The sequence below is a fragment of the Cygnus olor genome, chromosome 4, assembly GCF_009769625.2.
Source record: "Cygnus olor isolate bCygOlo1 chromosome 4, bCygOlo1.pri.v2, whole genome shotgun sequence".
In the NCBI taxonomy this organism is placed as follows: domain Eukaryota; kingdom Metazoa; phylum Chordata; class Aves; order Anseriformes; family Anatidae; genus Cygnus; species Cygnus olor.
Genome location: NC_049172.1, coordinates 9,013,451 through 9,028,073, shown reverse-complemented (window position 1 = coordinate 9,028,073; position 14,623 = coordinate 9,013,451). Strand labels below are relative to the sequence as shown.

At 38.2% G+C, this 14,623-nt stretch overlaps 1 protein-coding gene across 7 annotated transcripts in view; it reads left to right on the top strand.

Moving 5' to 3' along the window:
* The window catches only part of BMPR1B (bone morphogenetic protein receptor type 1B), a 257,437-nt gene that overhangs the window by 198,746 nt on the left and 44,068 nt on the right, over positions 1-14,623 (top strand). The window contains exon 1 of one of the 7 annotated variants that reach the window (XM_040555615.1): positions 14,048-14,348. The exons of 5 other annotated variants lie outside the window; for them this stretch is intronic. The gene's annotated coding sequence lies outside the window, so the exon portion shown is untranslated. Of the gene's footprint in view, positions 1-14,047; positions 14,349-14,623 lie in introns of those variants that run through there. One more of the 7 variants, XM_040555618.1, reaches the window with a different exon arrangement.

Below are 14,623 nucleotides of genomic sequence, written 5' to 3'. Positions count from 1 at the left end.
AAACAAGCTAAAGTTACCCTTAGAAGTCCAAACTGGGAATGAGGCATGCTGGCAGACCTGGAAAGCTTTTCCTATGGCTGCCATGTAGACTACTGGAGACTTCATGCATCAGGACTGTTTAACTGATTATATAGTCATAAAGGTTGGAAAAGACCTTCAAGGTCATCTGGTCCAACCACCCCCCTACAACCAATGTCACCCACTAAACCACGTCCCTAAGCACCACGTCCAACCTTTCCTTAAACACCCCCAGGGATGTAATGTTACATTTGTCTGATATTTGAAGCTAAAGAAAATAGCTGTTTTACTAGCAAATGCAGAATTTATTAGCTCGTAGCCGCTTTGCACACAGAGCTGCTCAGAGTTTGAAAGGCTGTGGTGCGTCTTTGGGTATAAAATTTCAATATAAATCCCAAGCAGCACTGTGCTAATCGAAGTACGAAATGCCCTGCAAAGTTTGTGTGTTTCATTCAGTCTTTGCATCAGAGGACGTTTTGGAAAGAATGGAGTGCTTGAATGCAGGGTTTGCTACAGAAGGATTGCTCTGAGAGAGTACTTTCCTCCCTCTTAAAATACTGCTTTTCTGTGTTGTGCTGGGAAATAGCGTCCCCTCTGTGAAACTTTTGATCCAGCAGGGCTGGCCTCAGCTGCGACTGAAGTCCTTGTTTCTTGGTATCTTGGTGAGATGCAGCTTGTGCAAAATAGAGGTGTCTGATGAAGTCTTGAGCACAGAGAGGATGGAGGATCAATGATGTGTTTTAAATGGGGCTCATTATGTCACTTAATTTGCACATCTAAATGGGGCTGGTTTTATTTTTTCTCATAACTCTGTAGATACTTAAGTCAGTATCTCATTATTATGGCAACAAGTGTCTATAGGGACTTCCTGTGAATTTTCTAAGTGCTGATCCCCCAGCATTTCTACCTTTGAAAAAAAGGCACTTTTATTTAGCTTTAACTTATATTTCTTTTCAGTCTAATGCTTGACCTTAACATCCTATTAAAATTTACAGCTACAATAGGAAATTCTTAATTAACATCATTGTCCTTAGTTTGCTTCCTAGAAGTCTGGAAAGTGGTTTGGTTGCTAGAGCTGATTGAAAGAGTCAAGACAATTAAAAAAAAAAAAAAAAAAACAACTTCAAAACAGTGCAGATCAGCAGAAAAATATTTGTTTTTAAGCCCAAGGTATTCATAAATTTGAGTTACATTTGAGGACTAGCTTCAACTAAACAAAAGCAGATTTTTTGAAAAATTGTACAAATAGTTCTCAGTGAAATGTAAATACTTCTATTTCAAAGTAACATTTCTGTGTAAACATTGACCAAGCTCTAAGCAACAAAAGCAAAAATAGTGATTTCAAGAAGCAGTAAATACTTTAGAAAAGGAACAAAATCCTTTGTTTCTGGGCTGAACAATAGGCATTCAAGGTGACATTGGCAGTTTCTCCGGGAAATGACTGGCAGAAACTTCCAAAGCTTATTTAAGCTTATTTTCAATATTTCTTTTCTGTTTAGCCACCAAATTTGAAAATTCCTACTGCTTTCATCCTCAAGTTCGGGCTTGTGTTTTATTTATATATATTTCCACACAAACTCTGTATCTGTGTTTTTTCCTCCTAGTCACATTACAGTGTCATTTGCAACACCAAACTCTCCGGGGGAAAACCCACTTGCTGCGCTACTTCTCCAAACTATTTTCAAGTTAAACAAAGCTTCTTCTAGGCCAGAAACCCAAATCACTTAGTGCCTTCCCCCAGATAGAAATTCCCTGGAGTCTCCGTTACTGAGCGCCCCGCGGGAGCAGGGAGCACTGGCGTTATAAACAAACGTGGCCCAGGGCGGCCGGCCTGCAAAAATAACGTGTGAGGTGGCAGGGTAAATAGTTTACATCTCCTTCAGCCTCTGGGTTGTGTCACGGGGCTGCTAGTTGAAACGAGGCAATCTGCCATGGCCCGAAATATGCATCTTGGGAACAGGAGGAGGGATTTCTGGTGCAATGGAGAGGCCATGCCTTCAACTACTCCTTCTGGTGAAAGTTGGTTTCTACCAATGCCCCAGCAAGCAGCCGGCTGAGGCCTGGCCCGGCCAAAGAGCATCCATATTGGGCATCAGGAATTTCAGATACCGTGTCCCATTTTTCTCTGCAAAGTACAAGCAGGAAAGGAGTCATTTGCTTGTGATTCCTATTTTTATGCACTGTAAAATATAAAAAGTGAATTGTATATCCAAGCCGTGGGAGTACAGTATATGTCATCTGTCCTTTCCTGCCTATGTGATAGCTGTCTATCCAGCATCAAAGGGGAAGAAAGATGCTTTAGAAATATTTAGATGTTTAGAAGTCCAGTTAATGATTGTTTTTATGTAAAGTAAGAGTCTGAGTTACAAGGGGAGAAGAGTTAGGTGACTAGGCTTTGGCAGCTCAAAGAAGAGGAGAGGGACCCTACCCTAAATCCTCAAACTTCCAGTTCTGCTTTGTTTACAGTTTAAATTAGATATAAATCTGATCTTTGGGGCTTATTTACATTTAGATTTCCATTTTTTTATTTAATAATCCTTACAGTCTAGGTAAGTCCCAACCCATGTGGTTTGGAAATGGAAGATGAAGAGGTCCCTCAACGAATGGCAAAGAACATTTTGGGGGGTTATACGACACAGGGATAACACCTGCTCATGCCTGCTGGCTGAGGAATTTGGAAAGAGGAGTTGCTTCTGGAAAGAAGAGCTCCATAGTTGGGGGTCACGGTTGTATGGAAGTGGAGCCCATTGTCCATATCCTAATTGCCAGGGTTTTAGATGTTCATAAGCATGGCTAATTGCTTGAGTGCATTGTGTTCCATCTCTTCTCCTTGAATGAACCCCTGGAAAGCTTTCATTTAGATGAAGCTAAGTGTCAGTCTCTTAAAATCTCTGAGCTAGCTTGATTGAGGAAAGGCTGCCCTTCCCACCTGTCAGACAGTCAGTCCCATAACGTGACTTGAGAGTGTTGGGTGAAGATCCTCTGTTGAAGGAATATTGAGTTGCCCTTCACCTCAGAAGGGTGTCATGGTTGAAAAGGGAACACCAGCAGGATGATCAACATTTGCTGTAGGGCAAACTAAGCAATGGATAGCATATCCATGCAAAGAAAAATGAGGAGAGGCAAATTCTTTGGGGTGATGAGGAAAAGATGGGAATTCTGTGTGTCCAACATCTTGCCTTGAAATCCCAACCCTAGGAGCTGATGGCAAAACTAACAGTGTAAAGCCAGGATTTTGTTATCTAGCTTCAGGGTTTTTAAAGGGGTCAAGATTTACAGTCATTTAAGGCAAATTTTCTAATGCGTCTGTTTTGTAAATAATTCTCCTCAGTTCTCCCCAGTATCTCTGGGAGATGTTTGGCCTGTGGTACATTGGTTAAAAAGGAGTTTTTCAGTGTGTGGCTTTTTTTCTTGTTCACGTAGTTTAAAAGGTCTCTGAAGGAAGCATACAAAAAATCAGAGAACGAATCTGTTTTGCTGGACTTTTCTGGATTTGCATAAGAAATAGAACATGCAGGCAGAGTAACTTGATTGTGCTGGTTTCTTGTAAGCATGTCTGAAAAGCATGCTTTTTTTCACTTTTAATTTGGCAGTATTTTGGTCTGAGCTATTCTAATAGAATGATCTATACAAAGTGCATGTGGTCCTTGCTAGAAGTGTGCTGAGCTCCATTTTGCCACCACTATTATGGGCAGAAACTGAATCTGCCTTTGGCAGAAACAAAAGCTCCTGAGAGTGCTCAGAGGGCACAATTTTGCAGGGAATGGAAAAAGTGGTCTTAAAACACTTGGTCAATATTATTGCTAAACCTGAAAACATTTTTTACTAGTGAAGGGAATTAGCAATATGATGTAGAACGCTATTGTTCCTAATAATCTCTTATGAAATGGGTGTGAGGTTTTAAAGTCAAGGATTTTGACTTCTTCCCAAGTCTCCCCAATATTTCTCATTTGATAATGAATGAAAAAACCAAAAGAGGACCCTGCAAATCCATTACAGTGCATTCCGGACTTTGTTTCACCTTCAATTTTAACAGCATAACTCAGTTTATTTTCAGTGTGAGCTAAGGATTAGGTGAGAAACAATCTACTACTACTTCAATACATATTTTTTTAATTGACTTTCTCTAACTGATGGAGAGAAAGCAACGGAAATTGTGTGTGTGCAAGATCTTGCCTTGAAATCCTGGCCCGAGGTGGTGGTGGCAAAACTAACAGTGCAAAGCCAGAATTTTGTTATCTAGATTCAGGGTTTTTAAAGGGGTGAAGATTTAAGATCATGTACAAACAGTTTGCAGAAATCACTGATTTCTCTCCTGAAACATAATCAGCTTTGGAATTTAATCAGCTCAATTTAATAACTTAATTGACTGTGCTGTTGAGGATAAAACTGAAGAAGTGTGTGTGTGTGTGTGTTTTATGCCGAATGTATCACATCCTACTGAAACTGCAGCAGGCAGGATGTAGAATAAATTATAAAGTGCTAATTCAGTTATTTTTGTATTTAACTATTCTTGTTTTGGATAATTTAAAATGGATATCTGATGCCCTTTCTTTAAGTATACCTTCCAGGCTTTGTTGATTTATGTCATTTATGTTCATAGAAGAAATTCTGGTGCTGGATAACAAAAATATGTAGTTGATTATACCTTTTTTTTTTTTTTTTCTCTTGGAGTACATTCTAGACTGTTTTGAACATAAATATCTTAACCTTATTCTGTCAAATAAGTATTACAAGCCTCATTCTTGCTTGTGTAGTGTTGGCTTGATGTTGAGGTTCACATTTTACTCCTGCTAAGAGTCAGGTTTTTTAAACTACAATTTTAAGTTGACTTCTAAGATAAAGCTAACAGAGTTTATATGATGTTTTCCCCAACAATACTGCCTCTTATTTTTCTTGCTACAACTGGGCAGATGAAGAGCATGCCTCAGAGCTCAGTTCCTAAATAGGATCCTACAGCCGTAGCTCACTATCAATTTGGCAAACATTAGTCATAATTTCAGCCGAATTTCCGACTGGCATTCTTGTTTTTCTGCCGTCTGTTTTATGTGTAATTTGTGTCTGTGAACAAAGTAGGCGTTGCAGATATAAGGATCTGTAAGTGGAATATTCTAAGGAAATAATTTTTGAGTCAGATTAGTTAATTACTTATAATCTAACTATGGTATATTTTACAGAAGAAAGCTGTTAAAACTAATGTATTTTCTGATACCGCATTTAGCAACATTTTAATGTTCACATTGATTTTCTGCTGAATGCATGTCTAAATCTTTTAATTTAGTTTCCTTGGACACACTGATAACTGAAGGTAAAAAATGTATATTCTGTGCAGAGGCTGATCAACTTGTTTTTTTTTTTTTTTTTTTTTTTTTTTCTCCAGCTTGGGCATGGAGGTGAGACTGTTTCATTAGCACACATAGGTGGCACTTGTGTCTACCACCTTCAGTCTAAGGGGAAGCTACTTTGGAAAGAAGACTAGTGTAGAAATACAAATTATTACATGTGTGAATGTGAGTGAATTTATATAGTGATCACATTCATCCTTAAAAACTTGTTTTTTCCTTTTCATTTTCTGCCTGGCTGCAGCTCGCTGATGCTGGTTGGTTGACCCAGTAGGGTCCCCACCCAGGAAGGGGCTTTAGAAAATCGTTCCTCTACTGCAGAGTTGAGTAGGGAATTCATTTAGCACTGCTGCATTAAATGAGCAGCAATAAGAAATACAAGCTGGTAGTGAGTAATTTCAGATGACTTTATAGGAAAATAATACTCCCTGTGCATATTTACAGAATATCCAAATAGATTTTCTTGTTCCTTAGTAAAGATTGACCAGACCAATGATCAGGCTGTGTAGCATGGAAACAACCTCTTATTTGTCAGAGATTTGACCACCAACACATTCTTTAAGAATTCTGCTATTTTATAGAAGAAAGCTGACTTGTTATTATATTATTTTACCCTATATTTGGCATCTACTCCCTTATATATTCAGATGGAAATTGTTGTACAATTCATGCATTTAGTTATGTTAACAATGTTTATAGTGACTTACAGTACATTACAGTAATGAAGAAGTTTAGTTTTACATCTTTACCTAGCTATAAAATAAACTATTTTATACAAATGAAACGTTGAAAGCTTGTGAAAATATTTTTCTTTCTCTGTGAAATTACACAGCATCTCAGCTTGAAACACATATTTGCTACAGGCCCCTTGTTCTTATGACTTGGATTATTTTTAGAGATTGAGTGGACCTTAAAGAAATGAAAATTCATCTGGATGACAATTTCCATCTTTTTAAAATAGCTAAAAAGAAGAAAAGGGAAAGAATAATCTAATTTTGATTATTTATTTCATATCTGTGGACAGCCACTGTCTTTTAATTTCATGTGAGGACCCATGCTATTGTAGTTTGGCATTAGTTGCAACTTCTCATTGGCTTTCATTGAGGTCAAGGCTTCTAATTAAATTTTAGTGGGCTAATGGAAGCTCAGTAAACTTCAGATTGGATCTCAGCCGAAATCCGTAGAACGCAGCCTGTGTTCTCCTGCTTCTGTCTTCTATGAAAAGTGTATACAAGCTGCTTTCCTCTCTTGTAAGGAAGGGATAGCTGCACAAAAAATGCAGGCTGAGTCTTACTTAGTGGGAGTCCAACACTTTTTTCTCCACAATACAGTCAGCTAAGATTTTAATGATGTTTTGAGTTACTGCTGAATGCTGTTGAAATGCATTGTGTCAGACAGTCACAACTGTGGGGATTAGCTAGCAGTTACTTAAGTCCACTAGTATTGCACACAGACGGATGTACAAACTGTGATTCTGACTAACTCATCCATGCAAGACATTCCCTCCAAAGAGGTAAATATTATGGTTTCCTACATACCGACGTGGTATACTTAATATGGCATAATTTAAGTATAATTCATGGTCCGTATTGCATGTGCTTTTAAATGGGTAATGAAAGTCAGGCAGGGCAACAAAGACTGAGAAACGAGTGGGGTTCAGATGGTTTTGACATACATATTTAAGGAAGTGGTGAGAAAATAAGTGAGAGAAAGGGGGAAAAGATCAGCGAGCTTGTACAAGGAAAGCGAGAGGAGTGAAGGGCTGGAAGAGTGATGAGGATATAGAAGAAAAGAGACGAAAAGCAGGTGAGAAAGAAACAGACTAGGAAAATGTAAGCTGATGGAGGGGAAATAAGCTGTTGCAAAGAAACTTACTTGATTTATTTAAAAGAAAACTCAATGAAGAAAAAGTATCCAAACAAATATGTATATATATATATATTTAAAAAAAAAGGGACAGAGAAAAAGGAAAAAGTGCTTAAAACATTCTGGAGCAAAGGAGGCTGAGGGAAAGCAGGAACTTAAAATATGAAAAAGACAGTAATCTGAAGAAGAGAACAGTAAATTATAGAATCATAGAACATTTTGGGTTGGAAGGAACCTTACAGGTCATCTATTCCAACCCCCTAATTATGGGAAATGCTTTTATTTTTAAATGGTGTAAAATATGACCCACGTATTTTCCTTTTCAGAGTGGTAAAGAGGGCATGAGGAGTCTTTCTGGCTGGTACCACATGGATATCAGCACACATGAAATACACAATATTGCAAGTGGCTTCTCCCCAGTACTGTCCGTAATTGAGCTGTCTGGAGGATGGAGTGGCTGAATTTTTGCTTAGGGCTATCCTAGATGTGGTTATTGCTTTGGCTTGTTTCACAAGTCTGTTGATAAACAGCGATTTTCATTTAAGAAGTTACTTAATATGTCTTTTATAGAGTTAGATGCATATGATAACAGTGTTATACCACAGATTTCTGTTCACTGTGCACATGTGAGCAGTGGTTATGAGGACCATGGCTTTCATACTTGCATTGCATATACTGACTTTATTATATCATATAGTAGCAATATTTCTAATATTAAATATTTTCAATATTTCAAATATTTCATTTTCCCAGTGATTGTTTCAGTGTAACTAACTCTTTGTTCCTCTGATTTGGAGCCCTCGTGGCTTATTTATTTATAGTTTTGCTTCCTTCAGAAGAATCTCCACTGACTTGCAGTGAACTGGCCAAAGAGTGTGGATGCATGGCTTGCCTTCTCCCTGTGCTTTTGCCTGTCCTTTTTCCCAATGCCCTTATTCCTGGCAATTACTCTTGGGTTCTTCTTTGTTGAACAGCAGGCAGAAGAATCAATGGAAAATAAAATGCTGTTTTGTCTACTGTTTTCCTCAGAGCGAGCAATTTAAGGTACAACTGGTTTTATCATTTCAGGACTGTGTGGTTACAATAGGCAGATATCCTCTGGCTCTGTCTCCTTTCTGTATTTTGTTATCCTGTGCTGTATGCGGAGTTTCAGGCCATTCAAGACAATCTGGATGGAGCAGGGGAAGAGTCTGAGAGTCTATATGCTATTCTTGTGCCAATCCTTTAACAACAACGCTTTTCATCTGCAAACAAGAAACACTTTTAAAAGAACATTATTGTTTGCATCAGTGATTTGCAGGTGGGCAGGCTGCATTACAGAGCAACTGGGATGAGATCCCATAATTAGGTAGTTGTCACCTTGGGATGAGAATACACATTCTGTATGTCATAGCCTCGCTGCTGTGTTATGCTTTCTTTCCCTCTTTCTTTCTTTGTACCTGAATGCGAGCATGCAAGCTAGTTCTTATTTTGGCTCTACAACAAAGCTAAATGAAAGCACGTTCAAATGTTTAAATCATTTTAATGGCAGTGGGTATTCATCTTAAGAAAATTAAATCTGTGTGATCCCACTGAAGGCCAGAAGGATTTGTCTAGGGAAGGGTATGAGGTCATTTCAGGAGCATGAGGAACCACAAGTCCAGGAGAACACCTGCTTTAGGAATACTGTCCTTCTAATTCATTTGGGCTTGCCTGCAAGCTGGGATCACCCATATAAATCCATCAGACCCTACTTGGAGAATGGTCCCTTTACTCTATATTTATGGGAACATAACTCTCTTAATCTCTGTGTCGTAGTCTTTACTACCATATGATGAAATTGAATATTTTTATTGAACCTATTGTGTAGTGCCAGTGGACCTGAATAGGAGAAGCGATACCAGATAGAACATAAAAGGAGTTTCTTTTCTCTTTAGATGGGCATAAGGGAGTTCAATATTACCAGAAAAATGGCTTTGAACAATGCTGATAAAGAAGAGGTTTAATGAGGTTGGGGTTGTTTGCGGAAAATTAGTCCGCATTAGGGTAATATTCCTTCAGGGAGCGTTTATAATGCCCGCAGGAATGTGGAGGGGGGGGGGATAGGATTTCAGCGCAGCCTCGCAAGCTTTCAGCTGCCAACACACTGCACACCTGCGTGTTCCCCAGGCTGACCTCCAAGCTGCCTTGAAAGGCGCTGGCATCTGGAAGCACAAGGAAAGATCAGGTTTTTAATTGCTGTGACAAAAAAAAAAAAAAAAACAACCGTCTTTTTCTCGACACGTAGAATGCCTTGCATTTTGCATACTTTAAAGGATATTGGAAACTATTTTGTGGTTACACTTTTTAGTGGTTTGGTGCTTTTTTTCTTTTAATTTTCTTAAATTAATACCATAGAGATCTCAAAGAGATTTGACAAATAGATAAATAGTACTCAGTAAAAAAAAAAAAAAAAGGGGGGGGGGGGTTAGTTGGCAAGACTCAGGAAAATAATTTCATACTCTGTTGCTTATCTGGGCAAGAATGTTCTCCCTAGCAAGTGCAGATTCAGGCATGACAGGTTCAGCATTTATCTTCCTTGCAAAGGTCTGGGATAGCATCTCATTTTCAAATTGTAATGATGTGGAGATAAAATTTAAATACCATTCTACAAGGATTTCCACTTTATAATGGTATACTTCAAAACTGTTATCTCTGGTAGTAACTTGCAAACTGTAAGTGCATGTAATTTGCATTGCTTGGAATTAACTGTTTTGTAATTACACTTTGATTTGTGTTCCTTTATCAGACATTTCAGAACGGTTAAGCTATGCTGCTTATGAACTTCCATGTCAGTAATTTTGCAGTATAAATTTGTGCTTATTAAATGCACACATTTTCCTTTTTGGAATTTAAAAGTGACTCACTTTGGCATCTGTAGCTTATTTCTTGCAATCTAGTTAATTGAGTAGCTTCTCTGTTTATCTTCAAATGCAGATAAATGGCTTTCAGAGCAGTGTTTATAGCTTAATAGTTCCTGAAATAAGAGTCAACATTATCTCCTAGACTCTACCAGTCATAACTAATGATCCCTCTGCTTACACTGTTGAGCAAGTAAGGAGACACTGAACCCGGCAGAGAGCAAGGGCCCGGTACAGTGGGAGGATAGTTTGTGTGTGATGGCGCCTAGCAGACAAGGCTTTCATGGCTCGCTAGTGTTAATTGGGAACCCAAATTTGTCCTCAGCCACCTCTAACCTCCTATCTCTGAACTGTTCTTCTGCAAATACAGATGCAAACCCACGGATAAGTTTACATCACACAGTGGTCTCGCTTCTCTCATCGTTAAAAGTAAATAGGATCAGTTTGCTCTTAGATTTGCTTCAGTTTTGTCCATCAGAGTACATTTTGCCACATAAAATCTCTGCAGATATTGGGGATATTTTTAATGTTCTAAATGGCATTGGCAGTGAGCCTAAAGGAGGCATTGTGTTGAGGGCTGAAAGAGGATGAGAAAATAATTAGGCAGCTGGCAATTACTGTATTTTGTGCTGGAGTTGTGTTTTTTTTATGACATTTTTAATGTATTAATGAAAGTAAGATGCCTTATATATATATATATATATATATATATGTATATATATATATATATATATTTTTTTTTCCTGACAAGCACTTTGGCATGGTTCCTGAATGTAGAGTGGTAGCCTTTCCTTTGTAATAGGGTTAAGTGCAAGCTTCAGGGAAAAAAAGAGAGGGAAAAGAAAGGAAAAAAAAAAAAAAAAAGAGTAGATTTAGCACTCACGAGAAATGCTATATTATTATTACCTCTGGAACAAAAGTTGCCTGTTTATCCATGAAATTTAAATAACAAAGCAACAATGCTTCATTGCCTCAAGCATAAATGGTCTTCTATACTTCTGCCAATTTCCCTATACGATCTTTCACCTCAGCTCTTCAACTTGCAAGAAAGATATTTACTGGAAATTACAAATATAGGTGGTGAGAGGTCGATGTCTACTTGAAGAATTTCAGCCAGGACAATGTTCTGGATTCAGAAAGGCAATTGAACAGCCAGCTCTTCCTGACTTCTGATGAATTTTAACTGGTGACTTGTAAATCAGTCTCCATACCTAGTTTCTAGTCTCCACAGCCATCTAGTCCACCACTTTCAAAAGTTGATTAAACGTAAACATTTAGGTGGGTGACCAGTTGGAAAAATAATTATATATGAAAGGTGTTCCTACTTAAAGATTTTTTTTTATCAGTCTCGATTATATTTCAGCTTTCATGTATTTCATTGTTTTTCCAATCTTTCACCTTTTTTTTTTTTTTTTAAAAATAAGTTTTGATCTTTGTTTTGGATGTTCATATGAAAAGGTGTGCGGATAACATAGGGTTAGGGCACTTGCTTAGGATATGGAAAACTGCAGGTAAGTCCTTGTTCCTCCACACACTCATTGGTAGAAGCTTTGGAGAAGCCGTTGAATTTCTTTGTCTTGAGATTTACTGATCCATTTTCAAATGATTTGAGCTTGGGCTCTGGTTCTTGGAGTTGAGGAGTGTGGGCTGCTGGTTGGACTTCCCTTCCCTCCCCTCCCCTCCCCTCCCCTCCCCTCCCCTTCCCGACTTGTTCCAGGCTGCAGCTGAAGCAAAAGTCAACACAATGCAGAGCTTTTCCCCTTGGAAAGCCCGGGCTCACATGTGAAGTTGAGCTGAGCTGTGAGCTAACCGGATGAATAAACCTGTGACCTTTGGGTCCTCATTCCCTAGCTGTAAAATGAGATGTCACTGGGGAGCATGGGTAGGGGTGAGAGAGGAGGGCTGTTTTGCATCATTTTGGTTGTTTTAGACTTACCACATTATATATAAACCTCCTGAAGTTTAAAGCAAATTGGCTTTGTAATTCGTTGTAATTCTGTGTGCATCCTCATTTTAGGAGGAGAAGTCTGAAAGCATGGAAATGACGGTAGGAGAGGCCAAAAGGCAGGGGAGGCCTCCTCATTGCTTCGCATGCAGCCATCCCAGTAACAGTTAAAAAAAAAAAAAAAATGAAAAAAGAAGACAAGGCAACAAATGGGATGCTCTCAGAGAGATGAACAGGAGTGTGATGGCTGCTAGGAACACCACCGTGAAGTTCAAGCAGTTTTGAGCCAGCCCATCTCATGACATTGCCTTGACAGAGGAATGTATGTCATTTATCTCTTTCACATGGTGCACATGATCTTGTTAGCATATATCAGTGGTTCTCTAAAGTAGGGATGCAGCTGGAACACACCAAATGATATGGAGGAATTAAAATACAAACATCGCCTCTGATAGCAGAGAGTAGTCTGTTAGTATTGAATAGCTTGAAGAAAGTGTGGATAAGACTGTTTTAAAAAAAAGAAAATAGAGCATTTCCAAGGGTTATATATATATATACACACACTATTATTATTATTATTATTATTATTATTATTAAAGGAAATGTATTTGGTTTATTTTTTGTTGCATAAAGTCTTGTTTCTTCCTTCTCCTCTATAGATCACATTGAATATCCGGATACCTATCTTTGATTGTTGCACTAGGAATTGTACTGCTTTCACTCAGCATCCTGACAAGGGAGCCCTTCTGCACAAAGTCAATTGAAAATTTGGATAGTTCCTGATTAGTTTTGAACATTTTCTCTGAGGAATATAACTCTTCTAAACACATATTTTATCTAAAGAAAATAAACTTTTTTTTTTTTTTGAAATAATCCCACTGGTAAGCAGCAACAGCAATAAACTTTCCAACAAGAAATTGGATACATAATTTTCAAAAGCTCAGATATCTCATATTTTTGTTAGTAGTTTCCAAACTTGGAATTAGATTAGATGACAATGGAGTGGAAATTAAAGTATCATTTTGTGGAGAAAAGCATTTAAGTAGAAAATCCCATGAGCATATTGTGAATGCAGCATCTCATGTTTACAGCTTAATATCAAAAAGAAAAAAAAAGCTGATAAGGAACAGTATCTATAAGTCAGCTCCAACAGTTATATACTAACTTGGAAATGGTAGATGTTATGTGTTATATGAAGGAGGTATTGTGTACTAAATGACTGTTATCTGGAATAAATGTATATTACAAGATTATTTTTGCTTGTGTTAGAGTTAAAATCTAACTAAGTTCTTCCCAAGATGTGAAAAAATCAATAACCTGTGACCATTGTTTTCTTTTTAAATAATATTTTTTGTTAAATACATTTGCAGACCACAATTGCAGGGTATTTTTAATATTGGTTATCCTATAAATATCAGGATAATTGATTGTTCTTGACTATCATGCCTCCACCTTGGAGTTAAATATTTGCTGTCTTTCCGGCAAGGTACCAGATTTTCCTTCTCTTTGCATATAGTTATTGTTAAGTTTCCTACCGTTTTTTGGTGTCACGCTCTCAAAAGCTAGGTATCCTAGCAGTGACTTGAAGACCTCTTTGGTGGCCCCTTCTCTTAAAAAAAAAAAAAAAAAAAAAAAAAAAAAAAAGAGAGAGAGCGCAAATCCCTGCCATCTGTTTTAATTAAACCATCATCTCTTCTCCAGTGGCATTTTTTATTTTGCCTACAAGGTAAACCACAAGAAGTCTAAAAGCCATCAGCTCTTCTCTTGATTGAGCTGACTGGAGACCTTGTGTTGAGCTAGATAAATGAGAACCACTGTGGTGTATCCCTGGCACAGGCAGACCCACTTTAAAGGGAGCTGGGGAGCGAAAGGGGAGCACCAGTGTGCATTTCACATCCTAACTTTGGAACCTGCTTGTAGTCATCTGGAAATAGTTACAAATCCTGTATTGCTCAACGTCTCTATTTTATTTGTAATTCCAGGATTTTCTTTTTCTTTCACCTTTCTACTGTCATATCCTATGCAGCCTGAATATTGCTTTGTGCCTGGTTGAAATAACATTGTTTGCCAGCTTACAATCAAAGGGAGTGCTGAGAAAAACAGCTGAGCTGCATTAGGCAGAGGCAGCCTGGACTGCATTTCTTTGCCGCCGAATAACACACCACAGGTGCAGGATTAGCCCAGCGCACGGTGCTGTGTTTTCTTAGCTCGAGCCCCCTGAACCATGCTCTGCCTCCTCACATGACTCTCATCTTCGGGGAATCTGGCAGCTATGTAGCGAGCCCACAGAAACTGCCTGTAAGTAGATGGCTTAGCATTCCAGCTCACAAAGCGCTTTTTCCCCCCCCTTCCATTTTCTTCTTTTTTTTTTTCTTTTTTTTTTTCCCTTTTTAATTCATTTTTTTAAGAGTACTTTAAAGAGACTTTAAAAAAAAAAAAAGAACAATGAAGTTTTGCTGAAAGGTTATAGAAGGAAACGTGTGATTGGGGAAAAAAAAAAAAAAAAAGACAGCTTAGCTGGAGTAAGTCATGGCAGTGTGGGGCTGTCCCATGGGGCAGCAGGCAGTCTGATG